This window comes from Peromyscus maniculatus, chromosome 7, assembly GCF_049852395.1.
Source record: "Peromyscus maniculatus bairdii isolate BWxNUB_F1_BW_parent chromosome 7, HU_Pman_BW_mat_3.1, whole genome shotgun sequence".
Lineage (NCBI taxonomy): Eukaryota > Metazoa > Chordata > Mammalia > Rodentia > Cricetidae > Peromyscus > Peromyscus maniculatus.
The window spans coordinates 67,621,021-67,634,480 of record NC_134858.1 but is presented as its reverse complement, the minus strand read 5'-3'; the positions used below and the strand labels follow the sequence as shown (position 1 = coordinate 67,634,480).

The 13,460-nt window shown below is 47.6% G+C and overlaps 1 pseudogene; it reads right to left on the bottom strand.

Moving 5' to 3' along the window:
• Positions 1-12,323: 12,323 nt before the first annotated feature.
• LOC102915876 (large ribosomal subunit protein uL29 pseudogene) lies at positions 12,324-12,792 on the bottom strand (annotated as a pseudogene).
• Positions 12,793-13,460: the final 668 nt, after the last annotated feature.

The window sequence follows — 13,460 nt, the reverse complement described above, 5'->3', positions numbered from 1 at the left end:
TAAGGAATCTGCAGAAGCAAAGCATTCCTTAATTCCTGCCTCAGTGAAGGGGCCTGGGAGAATGGGGCGGGGGGGGGGGGGGGGGGGGGGCTCAGCTCTTTCTGGAACAACAAACTAATGGTAGAGAAGATTTTCTAGGAGCTATACATGACAGTACAGGAAGCGGGCGGTAGCTATAGTGTGAACAGTACCAGCTCTGCAGATTAACAGTTCTTCTCACAGAGGTGTGAGTCTCACAGGAGGTGGTGGGAACAGAAAACAAACAAGTGAGTGCTGCCAGGCCCTGCATGGGACCGGTATTGGCAAGAGACACCCCAATACCAAGTTCTCAGCACAAAGGAGATTTATTTGACCCAGAGGGACAAAGGGAAGGGAATAAGAGACAAAGACAGGAGATAGAGGATGAGGGAGAAGGGGGGAGGGGACAAGGGAGAGGGGGAGGAATATTTGTCCTAGAGGAACAGAGGACTGACTGCCTCTCAGATAGAGAGGAGACAGGTGTGGTCCATAGGTAAATGGCAGTTTATAAAGGTAAAAGGGAAACCCCATGATAGGATGAGGGGTTTAATTTTAATTGGTCATGTTAATTTGGGCAGCCAAAAGGGGGCTTTTGATTAGTGGACTTCAATTCTTTGATAGGGGGACCTGGGCAGTCCACCTTAGGGGGAGGAAGTGGGCAAATCAGGTGGCTAGCTTTAGGAGTGTGATCTAATAGTTCTTAGCAAGGAAGAGGGAATGGGGAGAAGGGCTGACCTGCCAGAGCCATGTCTGCCATGCTCTGGCTGGCTGGGGGGTGGGGGTGGGGGTTCCTGGGGGCGGGGATGGGGCTTGCTGTGTAAACCCAACCAACTGAGTTTCATCCCTAGAACCCAGGTAAAAGGCAGAAGGCAAGAACCGACTCCACAAAGTTGTCGTCTGGCCCTCACACACACACTATGGGAATAAATAAATAGACACAAAAACTAGAGATTGAGACATGAGGAAGAGATTTTAAGGTATGTGTGGGGGGGTAGTAGAACACGTGGGACATAAAAGCAGAAGTGAGGACTATGGGGGGGAGAATTGGTTGAGGGAGGTGAGGAGGGAGGGAGAGACGAGTTTTAGAATGATTATAATGGCATAGAGGCATGGACATGTCATAATGAAACCTACTATTTTGCATGCTAGCTGAAAATACTACAGTGTCTTAGTTACTTTATACGCGGCTGTGGCAACATGCCGGACAAAAGCCATTTAGGATAGGAAGGTTGATCTTGGCTCACAGCTCAAGCACAGTCAGTCCATAAAGGTAGAGGCCATCACGGCAGCAGAGGCTTGGCTGCTTGTCAGTGTGTCTGCAGTCAGGAGGAAAGTGGACGGATGCCGGTGCCTGGCTTATTTTCTCTGTTTTAGTCAGTCCATGCCCCCAGCCCATGGAACTGTGTCACCCATACCTAGGAGGTGTCTCCCCACTTCAATGTACTTCATCTAGAACCTCTCTCACACACAGGACCAGAGGTTTGTTGCCTAGAAGATAGTAATCAAATGTAGCACATCTTAAAATAATATTCTACAACAGTCTGGTGAGATGGCTCTGTGGGTGAATGTGTCTGCTGCCAAGCTTGATACCCGAGTTTGGTCCCCAGGACTCACGTGGTAGAGGAAGAGAGCCAATTCTAGCAAGCTACCCTCTATCATCCACATGTACACCACTATCACGGCACATGCAAGTCCACATATACGCACACAAAATAAATAGATGTCATTTAGGAGGCCGGAGAGATGGCTCTTGCAGAGGACTCAAGTTCAGCTCCCAGAACCTCCATCAGGCAGCTCACGAACGCTGTTAACCCCAGCTCCAGGAGATCCAGCGCCCTACCTTCTTCTGGCCTCTGTGGGAACCCGTTTATACATGGCGTACACTCAGACACATACACATAAGTAAAAACAAAATAAATTGGGGCTGGAGAGACGGCTCAGTGGCTAAGTACACTTGCTGTTCTTGCAGAGGACCTGGGTTCAGCTCCTAGCACCCACATGGTGGCTCACAACCACCAGCAACTCAAGTTCCAGGGCATCCAATGCCTTCTTTTCACCTCTGAAGGCACTAGACATGCACATGGCACACAGACACACATGCAGCCCAAAATACTCATACAGATAAAACAGAAAGGAATTCAATCCTTAAAAAAGTTACATGTGATTTAAAAAGCAATGGAAAAAAGAACAAAATGAACCAATGAATGCAATTTTATTACATAATCTTTTTGAAGAGTCTGTATTTGGGGGTAAAAAAATCCCAAAAGGAAGGTAAGACTATTGGGACCACTGAATGAAGCCTTCCAACCCCTCCAAAGTGCTTTGGGGGCATTTCGCCTGTTTCATATATCATTTTGTGTAATGTGAAAAATATGTATTTTGCAGGTTTCAAAATCTAGAGAGCGTACGTAGAGTTATCTGATTTCCTAAGACCCAGGAACCAGCTGTTTTAGAAATAAACCCAGAGCCACAGCGTTACCACCAGATGGCAGAGTAAGTTAAAGTTTCAAGAACCAACGCCCCCCCCCCCCCCCCCCCGCCCCCTTCCCTCCTTCAACTGTCCTAAGGTTGATCCAGGTGTAAGACTTGGTGACTCACAAACCACTCACCCCCCCTCACCCCTCCCCCCCACCCCCGCCCACAGCCCTTCTAACATCACTGCATTACTGTTCTCATTCTCAGATAGAGAGGCTGTTTATTTGTTTCTAAAGTTTTATTACGTTTATTTGTTGGGGGAGGGGGAAGCGACAGGGGATTGGAGATGAGCATCCTGTAGCTTGTGAGGCGTCAGAGGACAATTTTGGGGGTCTGTTCCCTCCTTGACCACATGGATCCGAGGGATTGAACTTAGGAACTCAGGTTTGGTGACAAGTGCCTTTATAGGCTGAGCCATCTGGGTGGCCCCAACCTTCCTTATTTTAATTGACTGCCATCTGTGCGTCAGATACTTAAAGTACATTATCTCATTTCACGGCCCAGTGAGTAAGAAATTCCTGTCTCCGTTTTACAATAGGAACATGAGATCTCTAGCTTAGTTCAGGGTACTTAGGGAGTGAAGAGGAGCTGAGCACCCAGCTCTTGGACTTCAGACTGTGTGGTTTCCTGCCACAATCTATGATGTTCTGGTAGCTTCTAGCAAGACAGCCCTGTGTTGGAGCCTTGTGCTGTGGTACAGTGCACACAGGTCTGCATTTGTTGGACTTGAGAGCTACTTTCTGCAAGCGAAAGAATTTGAAACATCTGTGTGTGAAACTCTTGCCTTTTGATACCAGATGGGCAGGGAGGCACACATGAAGTGACAGAAGAAAAACACAGGGAATGGTATGTTGGTGGCCGCGTCTCCTGATGGCCGGAATGGATGGTGTTCTTCCACCTCTGTACGCTAAACAGAGGGACTGAATCCTCACAAGACCTGACGTCATCACAATATCATGAGCATTGTGGAGTTGATGTGCTCCCCTTTGTAGCCTTTTCTAGAGGTTCATGGGAAGAAATAACTGAAAAGGGAGAACTGGTCCATCATGATTTGGGAAGGAAAAGATAATCACTTATACCATGAATATATCACCCACCTCATAAATATTCATAAAAACTTCTTTACAATCCACAGTGCAGAACTCACTGGACAACTTCTTGCCTTGGGGCAGCCCACTCCAATCTGTCTTTAGAGTGTCTGCTTCGCTTAGCTTTGACTAGTTCTTTCCTTCAGAAACACAGGAAGTGAGCCTTCTGGGTATGGGTAAACGTGCTGGCTGCCACACCTGCCTTCCTGAGTGTGATTCACCACACAGTGGAGAGAACAGACTCTTTCAAGTTGTCCTTTGACCTCCATATGTGCGTGTACACACACACACACACACACACACTGTGATACCAGGAAAATGCCAAGGTCCCGGTTTCTGAGCTAGCAGGAACAACATAACTGTAGCTTCAAGGATGTTCAGCTACAAAAGGCAGCTGCCCTTTAGGCACAGTCACCAAGATGCAGTAGCAGCCATCCTCAGTGGACCCACATCTAAGTCCTAGCCTGCTGGGTATCACTTCTAGCCTCTTCCCTCACTGCCCGTCTTGCCACGTGTCCTCTACCATTCACTGTAAATGGTCACCGCGGCTTGGCGCTTTGTGCAGAGCTTCTCAGGCGGTCTTTTATTTTGAATTTCCCTCACTAAAACTGGTAGTGAGATGGCCCCTCTTTCAGCTGTGAATTCCAAGTCTTCAGGGACTAACCCCCTCTCAGAACGCAAACTTACTTATCTAGTGTCTATCTGGTGATTTGAATAGGAACAGCCCCCCATAAGCTCATAGATTTGAATGCTTGGTCAATAGGGAATGGCGCTACTTGACAGATCAGGAGGTGTGGCCTCGGAGGAGTAGGTGTGGTCGTGTCAGATAAAGTGTGTCACTGAGGGTGGGCTTCCGGGTTTCAGAAGCCCAAGCCAGGCCTTGGTGCTCCCTCTCTGCCTGCTGCCTGCAGATCTGGTTGTAGAATTCTCCGATACCGTGTCTGCCTGCCAGCCACCATGCCCCCTTCTATGAGGCTAACAGACTAAACCTCTGGAACTGTAAGCAAGCCCCAATGAAATGTTTTCGTTCAACAACGGAATGAATTCCAGGACAGTCAGGGATACACAAAAACATTATGAGGGTTGCCATGGTCATGGTGTCTCTTCACAGCAATAGAACACTGAGTCAGTCTAGAAAGTGGGTGATGACTAATGGTAGCCTCTGATACTGCGAAATAAATGTTTGCAGCAGTCGAAGGGAAGCTGAAAACTTCCCGAGAGCCCAGACCTGACCGTAAGGGCACATCCGGGGTACCTGGGTGGCTGGGTGGGGCTCAGACTTGGTTCTGCTGGCACAGGTGAGGAAGAAGCGCAGATGGTTGAGGGAACACTTGCTTCAGGGGCAGAGGGACAGAAACCCAGCACTGGAGCGGATGGTGATGGATGAGGAGCCCACAGCGACACTGGATCAGGGCTAGGCCTGTGGAAAGAAGCCCTGCTTTTGGGGAGGACATCTCACTATTTGGCCCAGGCTGGCCACAAGCTAAAAATCTTCCTGTCTCAGCCTCCTGCGTAGGTACTGGGATTAATGAATTCACTCTCACTTAGAGATGGCTACATAATATTCAATGCCAGCTACATGGTGTGTGTGGCGAACTGCAGCTCTCTCTCATCAGTCACAACACGGGTGACTTTTTTTTTTTTTTTTTTTTTTTTTTTGAGACAGTGTCTCACTACGTAGCCCTGACTGGCCTAGAACTCTCTATGTGGCCAGGCTGGCCTTGAACTTACAGAGCTCCCCTTGCTTCTGCCTCCCCAGTTCTGGGATTAAAGGTGCATGTTATTGGGTCTCAGGATGTCCATTTGTCTAGAAATGAGCTCAAAATGGACTATAGGATTTCTGGTAGTGAGATAAAAGCCCACATTCCACAGGAACTTGTGAAACTGGTTCTCATCTTCCAAAGAGTCATTTCCCTTACCTCTGGTAGCAGGGACATGCTTCAGAATATTTGTTTAACTACGCAAAGGTGTGTTGCATTTCTTTAGGTTGCAGAATATTTGTTTAACTACGCAAAGGTGTGTTGCATTTGTTTAATTATGTGAAGATCTGTTGCTGTTTTACCTTGCCTTCCTAAGACACCTGATTGGTCTAATAAAAAGCTGAACAGCCAAAAGTGAGGGAGGAGGCATAGGCGGGACTCCCAGGTATGGAGAGTAAGTAGCAGGGGGAATTTAGGCTTGGGGAAGAAAGAAAAAGAGACAACAGGGGGTAGCCAGGGGTCAGCCAGCCTGCCAGCCACGGAGGAAGCAGGAAAGTAGGACATACAGAATCAAAGAAAGGTAAGAAGTCCCGAGGCAAAATGTGGATGAATAGAAACAGGTTAAATCAAGTTAAAATATCATGACAAGCCTAAGCTAAGGCCAAGCATTCATAATTAATAATAAGTCTCTGTGTCTTTATTTGTGAGCTGGTTGGTGGCCCAAAGAAAATTCCAGCTACAGGGACATATGGCTATCTGTGGCACCTGTCAGCATATCAAAGCTCTTGCTGGTCTCAAGGCTCCCTCAGCATCACAAGTACCCATTGTACATTTCAAAATCCATGCTGCCATCCTGCCCTTCCCTACCCCCAGCTACTCATCCTTCTTATAATCCACATGATTTGTCCTCTTCAGACTCTCTATTCCTACTCAATTTTTAAAAACACAGTAGCGTGTGTGTGTGTGTGTGTGTGTGTGTGTGTGTGTGTGTGTGTGTACCATTGTGCATGCATAGGAGGTAAAGGACAACTTTCAGGAGTCAGTTCTCTCCTTCTACCATGTGGGTTCCAGGGATCAAGCTCAGGTTAGGCTCGACAACAAGCGCCTTTATCACTGAGCCATCATGTCAGCCCAGAATGACATTTGTAACCATTGTTCTGTAATGGCCGCCAAAGGAGCCAGCGGTGGAGGCAGCTGCCAAGAACAAATGGGCCCTGAAACTGGCTGGAGAAGCTTGAGGTAACTGAGCATGCCTCCCGTTGATCTGAGCAGTGCTCTCAATGGTAAGGCCTGAACACTAAGCCTCCGAAGCAGGGTTCTCAGCCCTGGCTGACCCTGTAACCTCCCGAGGAAGCCTTAGAGTGGCTGGCGCTTCGCTCATACCTTCTGAGGGAATTGATTTGGGGTGCCCCTAGGGATTGTTCATGTGACTCAGTTCCTCTTTATGTGTCTGAGTCTCTCCTCTCTCTACCCATTAGTTCCCAACAACGCTTGTGTCTTGTGTAGCCAGACCAGCATGCAGAAATCCTCTTCGTACCAATCCCTCCCTCTCCCAGCTCTAGGAGACCTTGGGCACTCACGTTATCTCTATCCAAGAGAGGTTTCGTTTGCAAATGAAACACCCAGAAAAATGCTTCTCATCCACGAAGAAATGTCTGCTCTACTTGTGCTTTTGAATCATAAGGCCCTTTTAGACAACCTTACACTTACTTTATTTACTGTAGAGAAACATTCAGAGGGGCTGAGAAAATAGCTCAGTGTATAAAGTGCTTGCCACGAAAACATGAGGACCCGAGTTCAATCCCTCGTACCTATGTAAAAAAAAATCCTGGTGTGGTGGTGTCTGCCTGTAATCACAACAATGGAGGGGAGACGGGAGGACTCACGGGGCTCACCCACGGGTCTCACTATTCAACCAGCCTGGCTGAACTGTCAAGCTCTGGAGTCAGTAGAAGACTGTCTCAAAAAATAGGGTGGTAGCCAGGCCACGTCTCAGCACTCAGGAGGCAATGGTAGGTGGATCTCTGTGAGTTCAAGGCTAGCCTGGTCTATATAGAGAGTTCCAGGACAGCCAGGGCTACCTAGTGAAACCCTATTTCAAAAATAAATAAATAAATTAAATAAATAAAAAAACAAAGGTGTAAAGTGAGTGTAAAGAAGACAACAAATGACAGCCTCTGGCCTCCACACATATACACACAACAAGTGTGTACACCCACACTCAGTGGAAGATGTAGGGAATCATTTCCCCAAGTTCCAAGTTTCCAGGCACCTGGGCTTTCATGAGAACCTAGCTGGCTTAGATTCTGGAGTGTTTTCTGCGGTCATCTGGGTGCTCACTCAGGTGGAGGTGTCTATGGGAGACAGCAGGGAAGGGAGCTGTGTGGGGAGAAATGGGCAGGGCACCTTAAGTCAGGGAAGATTTCCTGGACCTTGCTCACAGACAAGAGGACTCTGGCTTCCTCTGCCTGTCCCCGAAAGAGGGGAGTCAGGAAAAGCAGCAGGCTGTGCTTGAGAGAGGAGCTGGGTTCTGCTTGGGTCCTTACCTCTGTCAGAGAGGGAACTGAGACACACCGAGTGACCCTAGCTGGGTCTCTTACCTTTATAATCCCATAGACCCCACACTACAGATGAGCATGGTTTATATAAGCACAGTAACTTCCCAGTTTGCCCATCCAGTGAGTGGCAGGGGGTGGCGGGTGGGGTGGGGCACCTCTTTCTTCATCAGTGCCTTTTCAGAGTCTTGGGCCACCTGTGGTGAGCATTTTCTAGCTACTAGGACACAGGGAGACGCTTACCTTTGGACCAAAAAGGAGAGTATTGTTCTCCAAGCTCTTACCATGTTCAAAGCTCCTTGGCACAGAGTCTGCTTTTCTCGTAGCTGATTATTGTAATCCCGGGAAGCTGGTTATTGATTTCGGTTACTTTCCAGTTGGTTTGCTGATGGTTTGTCTTGGAGGGCGCATGAGGAAATAACTGCTCAGACCTATGTCCCATAGGCAGCTGAGATAAACCGTTGTTACGCTGGCTCCTTGGATGCCTGCCTTAGGGCCACAGGTGCTTGCAGCCTGCCCAGAGAAAGTTCTCCACCCTCTGCCCCACAGACCCATGCCTCTGCACATTTGGTAGAGTGGGCTGAGGTAGGCAGGAGACCTGGTGTCTCCTTGGTTGCTTCCTCGGCTTAGGCTCTTGGGGTCTCAGGTCTACCAGTTGAATCCCATGGCTTTCCTGGAAATGGTGCCATATCCGGTGTTTGCCTGGGTGTCCTGCTATCGAGTCTGCAGGAAGCCACCCACGGTTGTGGGAAAATTCCTGAAGAATAGCTCATTGTTTCCTTTTTTCCAAATAAGAGATGGATTCTCTTATTTATTCTCCCTGTATGTCTCTTCCTCTCTCTCTCTCTCTCTCTCTCTCTCTCTCTCTCTCTCTCTCTCTCTCTTTCTCTCTCTCTCTCTCTCTCTCTCCCCCCCCTCTCCCTTCAGTGGACCTCTGCCACCATATGCACCACACCCCCAAAATATGTTGAATGACTAGATGGATGGAGGGTCCTCAGTGGTGGGGTGTCTCCATGGGCTAGTCATGTAGGATAATGTATGAAGTGGGTGGGCTGAGAATAGCAGAGGATGAAGAGCTGAGGCATGCTCTTGCCTGCCAAGGGCATTCGCTGACTTTGAAACAATAGCCATAAAAATCACAAAGTCCTAGCTAAACAAAAGTCCTCTGTGGATTGCAAGCTTGGGTGTGTACTGTCAATAACTGGCCCAGTGGTGAGAGTTTGTGCTTTCCTTAGAGGACACTGTAGACATAGCTCCATGAAACCCAAGGCTTTCTGAAGATGTCCATTCCCCTCTTGCTGAAACACACTTCTGGTGAAAGGCACCAGGAAGAAATGCATTTCTCAGACAGCTTTACTTATTCGTTTTTTTTTTTTTAAGATTTATTTTTTTAATATGTTTAACTGTGTGTATCTGTGTCTGTGTGTGCACACATGAGTGTGGGTCCTCTCAGGGATCAGGATAGAGGTATTGGATTCTCCTAGAGCTGGAGTTGGGGGTGATTGTGAGCCACCTGATGTGGGTGCTGGGAATGGAACTCAGGTTAGCACCTGAAGAACAGCAAGAGTTTTTAACCACTGAGTCGTTGCTCCAACCCCCTTGCTCATTTTGAATCAGACTAAGCCCAGGATTCACGCTTTTTGGAGTTTTTTGGCTAGAAGATTTAGAGCTGAATTTGTGGCTTTCTTGAAGGTCACTTGTGTGTGCATGTGCATGCCTGTGTATGTGTGTGTATAGTCCAGAAGATGATATCATGTGTTTTCCTCTATCACTCTCTACTGTATTTATGGTATGTATGTATGTATGTATGTATGTATGTATGTATGTATGTAAGGTATGTATGTATGTATGCATATATATATGTATTTAGAGATAGAGTCTCACTATGTAGACTGGGCTGGCCTTGAACTTACAGAGATCCCATGCTTCTGCCTTCTGTGTACTGGGATTAAAGACATGTGCCACCACACCAGACATTTACCTTAATTTTTTTAGGTGAACCTGGAGCCCACTGATTGGCTAGACTAGTTAGTCAGTGAGCTCAGGCATCCACCTGTCTCTGTCTTCCATCTATGGATTACGGATATGGTTATGCTTGGTTTTTAAGTGGTTCCTGGGGATCTGAACTCAGGTCCTTATGATTGTGTAACAAGCACTGTATCCGCTGAGCCATCTCTCCAGTCCCATCATCTTGCTTTTAATTCTTGTTGCTATGTTGTGCTTGATGGGTATTTGAATGAAATCCCCATTTGAAGAGAGGCTTGGATGTAAGGTTGATAAGGAGCTGAATGAATACTGACTTGCCAAGACTCCAGATGAAAGAAAAAACTTTTTTTTTTTTTTCAAATGAACACCCTTCAACTCAAAGGTGTTCCCTGTGATGGTCCCTGGAAACGGACTAGAGAAACATAAGTGGGTAAAAACCCTGTGGAGTCTACGAGGGGAAGGGTGGGGGAGAGGAGCAGAAGAGGCAGTGAGGAAGGGAGCGTTGTGAGGAGAACGGAGGACATAACAACTCCTCAAAGCAAAATGAGAGCTAGACTCCACGTCCCCCTGTAGAGGAGCCAAGCAACGGAAAGCCTTCTCCACAGTGGCCCAGGAGCCCATGGGTAGTGTGTACATGGCGGGCTGGAGGTAATATAGCTCCTCTTATTTGATTGATGGGGAGTGTCTAATGGTCTTTCCCCTCATGATTCTCTACCCCACAGTGACCCATGCACTGTCGTTCCAGTAAGGAAATGACCTGTCGATGGTACCTGTCCTGATAGTGCATTCCCAGAAAACCCGAATCTAGTCAGAACATATACCATCAATCACATGTTCAGCCACAAGCTGTAAACCTGGCGGTCACTATGACGCCAAGGAGGAGGGAGTGGTGACTTTAGCAGGGGAAAGACAGTCACTGAGTCCCATCTGGCCCCACTGACATAGCAAGTTCCCCAATATCTCCCCAGCCTCTGTGTTCTGCCCAAACATTTATCTGAAGCACAAGGTAAATGTTTAATCTCGCCCCTCTTGTCTATATATCTGTATTTATTTTAATGCCTCTATTGATTCCTTGTGTGCTGGTTGCGTGAGTATTTCTTCGTCTTCCTCCTGGATGCTGACATTGGGGGTTGAGCCCTGACAGCTGCCAGCCCTTTCCCACAATGAGTAGCTTCGTTGTGACTCAGGCCTGCCCATAAACTCTTGTCTGCTTTAGTGAATTATTCTATTCCTTTTTCTTGTTGATTCTCCTCCTAAGTTCCTTAAGTAAACTTTTATGCACCCTGCCCCCTCCCAAACTCCTCCAATTTTGAAAACATCCCTCTGAAACGTGACAGTCTACCTACATCTTGTCTTTTCGTTGGGTGGGTAGCTAGATAAAGTACTTCAACAAATTCCATCCCTTACTATCCATGAGGTCCTGTGGCCATAATTCAGTCAAGAAATGCTTATAAAATACCTACTGTGTGATATGTTCTGCTCCAGGCACTTTGGATACATCAGTGAAAGAAAAGTAGACCAACTTGTTCATAGTGGAAGGAGGCAGACAATAAACACAAGGAATCAGCCAATTAACAGGGAAAAGGGGTTGATTATAAAGTGGGTGATTGGCCAGTGGCCATGCTGGGAAGACTAAGGAGAGAGCCAGCCATTTCCTTCACTGGAAAAGAGCATTTAGGGACCAGAAAGATGTCTCATTGGGTTCTTGCTGTAGAGCCAGATGGCCTGAGCTCAATCCCTGGGTCCCACATAGTACACGTGAAGTGACTCCCATGCATGTGCATGTGTGTGTGCACACGCACACACACACACACACACACACACACACACACACACACACACACAGAGACAAAGATATACACATGGAGAAGAGAACACAGGTGAGTACAAAGGCTTTGGGGAAGGAGATGCTGGTATGGGAGAAATGGCCAGGGGATCCACGACCCGAGATGAGGGGAGAGAGGTAGGAAAAGAAGAAATGGTCATATATATGGTAGCAGGCAGACTATGTAAGCAATGACTTGCCAAACACCAGGCTTTGCCTGGGGCAGGAATCAATGGATGCTGGTCAGTAGAGGAGAGATGGGATCTGATTGATGTTTTATCTTGGTCTCTCTAGATGCTTTGTGGAGGATGACCAAGGTCCAGACTGAGGGCAGGACATCAAGTAAGTTGATGGCATGTTCTCAGAGCGTTGACAATGACTGGTGACTACAGACAGAATCTTGAGGGTCAAGAAAAGGAATTTGAACTTGATTGAAAGCCATTGAGAAACTGTGGGGGTTAAGAATGGGGCTGGGGATTTATATAATCTGCCTGTTCTATGGCCTTCGGTAATAGATCTGTGTGTATTTGAGAATCTACCTTCTGATAATATCTTAGGGATTAGAGAGATTACTCAGCAGGTAAAAGGACTTGAACAAACAGATAACATTTTAGAACATAATTGCTTTCAGGACTGCCTGTGTAAACTTCCTCTAGAACAACTCTCTCAGGTTCTTTTTTTTTTTTTTTTTTTTTTCCAGCCGCCTTGTGCTTTATTGCTTTCCATCAGGCCTTGACTGCGTACTTGCGCAGCGGGTACAGCCTCTCCTTGCGCTGCTCCTTCTTGGTCTTCAGCTTCTCCTCGTGCTTGGTGAGCCGGCGGCGCATGGCTCTAGTCCTCTTGGGTCGCAGGTCCAGAGGCTTGTACTTCTTGCCCTTGTAGAATTTCCTGAGGTTTTCTTTTTGAGTCTGGTTAATGACGGTGAGGACACGGGCGATGGATTTGCGGATGACTCGTATCTTGGAGAGCTTGGACGCGGCACCGCCTGTCACCTTGGCGACGCGAAGTTGGGATAGCTCAACCTTCAGACCGTCCAGTTGTTTTAGCAGCTCCTCCTTCTTCTTGCCGCGAAGGTACCGAGCCTTAATCTTGGCCATAGCTCAGCTGCTCACCGCCGAGGCCGCCTGGTCTGAGAGAAAGAGAGCTCTCTCAGGTTCTTAAGGGAAGCAAGGCATACCATCTACGGCATAGATGGACCCATCGGGATCAATCTTGGATCAATAAGAAAATCAGGGCAGACCACCAGTGGCTATGGACAATGCCTGAGCCCACCTGTGACCTGGCCCCTGCCACACCAGTGACTGCTTGAAAAACTGTCCCAGCTTAACTACCGACCCACTCACAGCCGGTGCCATGGCAGCTTGGTTAAGGCCCTGAGCCACTGAGAAGCCAGGATTCTAATCTTGTCTCCACCTGACTACAGCCCCAGACCCTCCCAGACTGGCACTTTCCAGCTAGTGAAATGAAGATGCCGGACTAGAACCATGGGTTTTCTCCACCCTGACTGAGTAATTTGAAAACTTTGTGCCTTGTAACTCCTTCAACCCTTAACTGGTTGTGACTACAGCAGAAAGTTTATTTCCTGTTATAGGCGAGGCAACCAGGGCCCAGACTTTGACACAGTGAGTGCTATTGTCATCTACAATATAGTTGATACTCAAGAACTGTGAAACAGAGTTAGAAGATGAGGAAGAGGAGGAAGAAGTAGGAAAAGAAGAAGCCAACGAGATTGCTCAACTGATGAAGTCTGATGACCTGGATTTGACACCCAGGACATGCAGGATGGAAGGAGAGAATCTATTCCTCCATGTTG